Genomic DNA, 7,820 nt, shown 5'->3' with positions numbered 1-7,820 from the left:
TGCTGCAAGGCAAGCAAACCCATGAGTCTCAACCAGAGAGAAGCCTGCAGGCTGCAACGAAGACCCGATACAGCCATAAAGAAAGAAATTTTTAGAAAACAGTCCTGAGAATGTAACATACAGTAGGAACTATAGCTACTAATGTTGCATTGCATATTTGAAAGTGGCTAAGAGAGTAGATCTTGGCTCTTCCCAGGTGCATGCATGTGTGCAAAGTCACTATAGTTGTGTCCGACTCTCTGTGACCCCATGGACTGTGGCCCGCCAGGTTCCTCTGTCCTTAGGATTCTCCAGGCAAGAATATGGGAGTGGGTTGCCATTCCCTTCTCCCCCAAGTAGCTCAGTGGTAAAGAATCCGCTTGCCAGGACGGGAGACACAGAGATTCAGGTTTCATCCCTATTGGAAAGATCCCCTGGAGGAGGGCATGGCAACTCACTCCAATATTCTTGCCTGGAGAATCCCATGGACAGCGGAGCCTGGTGGGCTACCGTCCATAGGGTTACAAAGAGTAACCTGACTGAGGTTACAAAGACATGACTGAGTAACTGAGTGTGCACCCACGCAAGAGAGTAGATCTTAAAGTTGTCATCACAAGGAAAAAAAAATAAAATTTTTAAAAGATTTATTTATTTATCTTTTGACCGTGGTGGGTCTTTGTCTTTGTGGAGGGCTTTCTCTAGCTGCAGAGAGCATGGCTACTCTTTGTCATCGTGTGGGGGCTTCTCCTTGTGGTGGCTTCTCTTGTTGCTGAACACAGGCTCTAGGCTTGCAGGCTTCAGTAGTTGCAGCTCATCAGCTTAGTTGCTCTGGGGCATGTGGGATCTTCCTGGATCATGGACTGAACCCATGTCCCCTGAATTGCAAGGCAGGTTCTTAACCACTGGACCACCAGGGAAACCCCAGGGTAAAATCTTCTAACTATGTGAGGTGGTGGATGGTAACTAGAGATGTGGTGATCATTTTGCAATATATTCAAGTATTGAATCATTACTTTGTACTGCCGTTCTACTGCTGTTTAGTCGCTTAGTTGTGTCCGACTCTATGTGGTCTGTAGTCCGTCGGACTCCTCTGTCCATGGGATTCTCCGGGCAAGAATACTAGAGTGGGTTGCCATTTCCTTCTCCAGGGGGTCTTCCTGACTCAGGGATCAAACCCAGGTCTCCTGCATTGTAGGCAGTTTCTTTACCATCTGAGCCACTAGGGAAGCCCACCTTGTACACACTGAACTAATACAGTGTTATATGTCTATTAAATTAAAAGTAAGTAAACTTAGAGAAATCAATTTTTTAAAAAATGCCTAGGAGCTGAAAAAGGAAGAAAGGACCTTGTGCTTTCAGACTGGGACAAAATGATAAGATGTGGTTAACCACAAAGGGAACTGTCTAGAGGAAATGTGCAGTTCTAGGTAGCTGCCTTCCCAGAGTGCTAGTCTTCATTTTTCAAACTGCTTTATTTTGGCGCAGTGGTAAAGAAACCTCCTGCCAATGCAGGAGACACGAGAGACTAAGATTCTATCCCTGGGTCAGGAAGATCCCCTGGAGGAGGAAATGGCAACTCACTCCAGTATTCTTGCCTGGAAAATTCCATGGACAGAGGAGCCTGGTGGGCTATAGTCCACGGGGTCACAAAGAGTTGTACATGACTGAGCAACTGGGCACTCAGCACACTGAACTATTGAGATATTATATATGGTATATTAAATACCATCTTATAATTATATTCCATAAGTTGCCCTCTTAAAGAGCCTGATTCAGTAGTGTTTAACAGTGTTTAATATTTTAGAGTCATGCAACCATCACCATAATCTACATTTAGAACCTTCTCATCAACCCCCCAAAACCCTGTACCCCACCAATTAGGAGCCATTCCCAGTTCTCCCCCAACCCCCTCCCCGAGCCCTAGGCAACCCCCTGTCTGCTTGCTGTCTCTATGGATTTGCTTATTCTGGACGTTTTGTGTAAACAGAATCATGCACTATGTGATCTCATGTCTAGCTTCTTTCACTTGGCCTCATGTTTTCAAGGTTCATCCATGTTATAGATAATGCTATTTTTACTGCCAAATAATATTCCAAATGCATGGAGAGTCATTTTAAAAATTCTTTGAAATCTCTTCTCTAAAGAGAAGAGAAAGCTGAAAACCCTGGTTTATATTCCTCTCTCCCCTTGTTGCTTTAGAACAAGGATCTGCAGGCCCTGAACTCCAGCATTTTCCTGTGCAAACCCGGTCAATCTGGAGCTGCTTTCCAGTGGGTCTGGAGAACCATCAGCTGCATATGCTGACCACCTCTCACCCTGGAAGGTATCTTTGGAGCCATCTCACTGCCTGTGTTCTATACCACAAATGCACCACTCTGGCGCCCTCCTGACCTTCAGAGAAGCTTCCGGAGAGAGTGTCATACTGGAGATGTCTGCTTCTTAGCCACATCCACCCGAGGCAGACACTAAGGTTTACAGGCTGCACCCAGGCTCTTAAAGAGAAGCTTGTATCCACCAGTTAATAATGCGGCAAAGCAAGACATCTGGACTACCAAAGTGACAGAGGCAGTAAAGCCTGGAGCTGGGTTTTTTCTTTTATTTTTTATTTTTTTAATGTGATTCTTAAAAAAAATTTTTTTTTTATTTGGCAGACCTGGGTCATCACTGCTGTGTGTGGGCTTTCTCTAACTGTGGAGTGGGGGCCAACTCTCCATTTGTGGTGTACGGGCCTCTTATTGCCGTGGCTCCTCTCGTTGTGGTGCAGACTCGGCAGTTGCAGAATGAGGGCTCAGCAATTGTGGCTCATATGCTTAGTTGCCCCACTGCATGTGGAATCTTCCCGGACCAGGAATCGAACCTGAGTCCCCTGCATTGGCAGGCGGATTCTTAACCACTGGACTACCAGGGAAGTCCTGGAGCTAATTTAAAAATTTTTCTCTTGATTCTTTATTTTTCTAAATATTCCATGCTCATGAGTATCGTAATGATTGATTCTCCAGCAGGGAAACCCACTTTTGATAAATAGCTACATGCAAGGCCTGATGTGATGAAAAATTCATCAGGAGACACTCTTAACTTGGGAGGCACACCAGTTTGGGGTTTGGAAACCTGCAGACCTGGGTGCAAGGGACCCCTTCATCTCCTGTCACTGACCTTCAGCTCAGACATCCCAGCCTCTGAGCTGCATGATGGACTGTTGGCTCCATGCCTGACACCCGGTAAGCGCTGCGTCAACACAGGCCATAGTTGTTATTGTAGCTCAGAACCGAGGGACGCAGCACATGGTTTGCTTATCTGGCCACACGCTCTTCATAATTTTCAAGGTGAATCCAAGGAAGTGGGAAGTATGAAGCAGCCAGGGAGGCAACCGAAGCTGACCTCTCATCCCCCAGCAGGGAGCCCTTTTTGGGTACCCATGAATGCTGACCCTTGAATCAAGAGCCATCTTCTCTCAGGACATCTTTCCCCATTACCAGCTTCTCTGTGAGTCTGAATTCTGGCCTCTGGAGCCACACAGGCGGGGCCAGGCTCTGATAAACCTTTCAGGTTGTTTTATTTACTTTTTTAGACTGTGCCACTTGGCTTGCCAGCTCCTAGTTCCCTACCCAGGGACTGAACTTGCACCCTGGGCAATGAAAGCATGGAGTCCCAACCACTGAACCACCAGGGAAGTCCCAACCCTTACAGTATTGAAGATGGGGCTGTTGGATCCCCGCCCATCTAAAGCCTCTTTCCAGGACTGTGATGTCATGATTTATAGAACAAAATATATGTTTGGTCTTCGTCCTGTTCCTGGCTCACAGGTCCCCAAACTCTGGGGAGTTCATAAGCATAGGAGCAGTGGGAGCATCTTTTGTTGTATTTGGTCTCTTATCCTCAGTCCTGTTAGCCCCTTCAATCATACTTGAACTTGGGTTAGTGAGGTGATTTTTGGCAAGCCTCCAGGTAACCACCTGGGTGGTGGCTGGTTGCTGGGGCAACCAACCAAGGGATTAGAGTGCTCAGGGAGTCCGCCTCTTTTAGGCCCAACCTCTGGGGTGGGGATGGGGACTGGAAATCAGTGACTTAGTCAACCAAACCCATATAATGAAGCCTCCATAAAAATCCACAGAGTTCAGGGTTCGGAGAGCTCCCAGGGTGATGAGGTGCCAGGAGGGTGGTGTGCCCAGGGAGCATGGGTGCTCCACACCCTCCCCCATGCCCTCCCCTCCTGTCCCTTCCATCTGCCTGTTGGTTTGTATCCTGTGTGATGAACTGGCAATAAGGAGTAAACTGTTCTCCTGAATTCTGTGAGCCTCTCTAGCGAATTATAGAATCTGAGGGGGGTGTTGTAGGGACCTCTGACTTACAGCTGGTCGATCGGAAGCACAGGGCCGATCCCAAGTACCTGGACTTGAGAAGGGCCTCTGAAGGGCGGGTGGTCGTGTAGGACTGAGCCCTTACCTGCGGCATCTGGCACCGTCTCCGGGTGGATGGTGTCAGATAGAGTTGAACTGCAGGACACCCAGCTGGGCTTGGAGAACTGCCTGGTGGGAAAATGCCCACACGTCTGGTTTCAGCGTGAGGCACTGACAGCAGATCGAGGGGTGAGAGGAGTGGTAGAAAACAGTTTCCTTTATGAGGATGAACCCTCTTCACAGTTCATGGTCTCCAAACAAGGCATTTAAAAACAGCTTTATCAGAAATTGCACACCCAAGTGTGGCTTCTCACAGTGCTTACCTTGGGAGATGCAGTGTTTATATTACTGACCTATGATGATTCTAGACACTTTCTGAAAATTCCTTTAGGGAATCGCCTCATGACTTTATTGCATCCTTGATTTTATCCCCCAAATGGTATTATCCATTTGTCTCCAACAATTATGAAATTGTTCTAAAAATCAAATCCACCCTAAAACAATGATTTGTTTTCCTTGAGAGTATTCCAAAGCATGTGCAGGGATACTGAAAGTAATGTAAAAATGAAAACTATATCTTAAAAAAAACTGCTTTGTTAACTTCTAAAACTCTTTCAGTGGGGGACCCTTTCTAATGATGACAAAAAACCCGGAATTCAACAAGTAAGATAAATTGTACAAAAACTGTCATAAATTAGACAAATTTAGGGAATTCCCTGGTGGTCCAGTGGTTAAGACTTGGTGCTTTCATTGACAGGGCCTGGGTTCAATCCCTGGTCGAGGAACTAAGACCCCCCACAAGCCGTGCAGTATGGCCACAAAAGGAGACAGGGAGAAATTGGATTCATTTGAATACATTAAAATAGTAAAACTGTGTATTGAAAAAATACTGTAAAGTAAAAATGTAGTAATATTAATAAAATGGGGAAATTTGCAACATATTCTGTCACAATAGCTAATTTCCTTGGTATATAAAAGTTTCCTAAAAATCAGCAAGAAAATGACCATACTCTTATAGAAAAATTGTCAAGGGACATGAACAGATGTTTCACAGAAAAGGAAATACTCCTAGACATACACATACAAGATGAATTAGAATGGTGCCTAGTAAAATCATCAGTTATCATTTTTACCTGCTAGAATGGCAGAGCAAACAGCCTGACCAGAGCTGTGTTGGTGAGAGCTCAGGAAGCTGGCACCTGACTGCCACTGGAGTTGTAGGGAAATTTGGCAAAATAGTCACAATTTGAAATGTTCTCACCCTGCATAGCAAAGCAAACCATCCACAAAACAAAATGGCAGCCTATGGAAGGGAAGAAAGTATTTATAAATCATATATCTGATAAGGGGCAAATACCCAAATTACACAAAGAATTTTTGCTCAATAGCAAAAAACCAAGCAATCTGATTAAAAATGGGCTGAGGATCTGAATAGACATTTTGCCAAAGAAGACATACAGACAGCCAACAGACACAGAAAAAGATGCTCAGTATCACTCACCATCAGGAAAATGCAAATCAAAACTACAATGAGACATCATCTCATGCTTGTCAGAAAGGCTATCATCAAAAGCCAAGAATTAAGTGTTGGTGAGGATGTGGAAAAGGGGAACTTTTGGGCCCTGTTGGTGGAAATATAAATTGGTGCATTCACCATGGAAAATAATATGGAGTTTCCTTTTAAGGAACCACCATATGATGTAGCAATTCCACTTTGGGGACTATATCCAAAGGAAATGAAATCACTAATTAGAAAAGATACATGCACCCTGACATTCATAGCATTATTTACAATAGTCAAGATATGAAAGCAACCTAGATGTCCATCAACAGATGAATGGATAAAGATGTGATTTATGTATGTAATGGAATATCACTCAGCCATAAGAAAGAATTAAATCTTGCCATTTTCAACATGGATGAACCTAAAGGACATTATGCTAAGTGAAATAAGTCAGACAGAGAAAGACAAGTACTGTATGATCACACAAAATGAAGGTTGCTCAGCTGTGTCTGACTCTTTGCGACCCTATGGACTATACAGTCCATGGAATTCTTCAGGCCAGAATACGGGAATGGGTAGCCTTTCCCTTCTCCAGGGGATCTTCCTAACGCAGGGATCAAACCCAGGTCTCCTGCATTGCAGGCCAATTCTTTACCAGCTGAGCCTCAAGGGAAGTCCAAGAATACTGGAGTGGGTAGCCTATCTCTTCTCCAGGGGATCTTCCTGACCCAGGAATCAAACCGGGGTCTCCTGCATTACAGGCAGATTCTTTACCAACTGAGGTATCCATACACATGGAATCTAAAAAACAGAAGTCATTGAAACAGACATCAGAATGCTGGTTTCCAGAGGTGGGGCATGGTGGGGGGCGTGAAATAGATCAGAAGGTAGATTTCCAGTTATAAAAGTCCTGGGGATGTAGTATACAGAATGGTGACCATAGTTAACAATACTGCATTGCTTGTTTGAAAGCTGCTAAGAGGGTAGGTATCACAAGAAAAGGTATTCTGTAACTGTGTATGGTGACTGTTATGTTAACTAGACTTATGTATGTTATGTATGTTAACTAGACTTACTGTGATCATCCCATGACATATACTTTATGTCGTAGAGAGAAGCTAACCCAGTTATAAGTCAACTAAACCTCAATTAAGAAAAGAACAGTTTAAGACTGTCTTGGCTGGGGAACTCGTTCCTACATGAGGTGGGGAAAGAGCGGTAGGCAAGCCCTTGGGAGCATTTTGAGTGAAGTCCTTCCCAGAGCTCTTCTAGGGGTTCTCAGAACTGACTTCTGGAGAAAGTGTAGCTTCTTAAAGGACTTGGCTCCCAACAGGGCCCTGATCTTCACGGGTGCTTGTCACTCGGGCGGGTCTCTGGATTGACAAGGCTGCCCCTTCAACCACAACGTTAATCTCTCTCAAGACTCGTCCCACCTCTTCACGAGGGTGGGGAAGATAGATTCCCAACTCCACACAACAGCCTCTCAGAACCCGACCCCAGAGGTCAACCCCTCAGTGAGCCCCCTAAGACCACAGAGCTCGAGGCATATTTCCTATTTTCTCGATGTTTGACCCCATGAAGATGAAGGGGAAGTAAGTTGAGTGATTCTGAGTATTCAGAGGGTACATTTCATGTTAGGGAGAAAGATTCAGCTTAATTCCATTTTTTTCTAATTTCTGTCAATCCACACCTCTCCACCACTTCAATTTAAGCAGCAATTTAACTTAGATTTTAAACTCCTTATTAAAATACGCTTCTGAGAAGCACCCTGAAACAAAGCACATTCGCATGTTGCTGCCGTTGGGTCTGCAGTGTCAGGCTGGTGCACGCACGTGTGCAGGAGTGCAAGCTGGATAGCACGGGGTCTTGTCATACATACGGGGTGGCTACTCTGAGTGAGCGTGGGAAGGTGGGCGCAGGACCCGTGGGGCAGGGCACGT

The sequence above is a fragment of the Cervus elaphus genome, chromosome 23 (genome assembly GCF_910594005.1).
Source record: "Cervus elaphus chromosome 23, mCerEla1.1, whole genome shotgun sequence".
In the NCBI taxonomy this organism is placed as follows: domain Eukaryota; kingdom Metazoa; phylum Chordata; class Mammalia; order Artiodactyla; family Cervidae; genus Cervus; species Cervus elaphus.
This window is presented reverse-complemented; position numbering follows the sequence as displayed.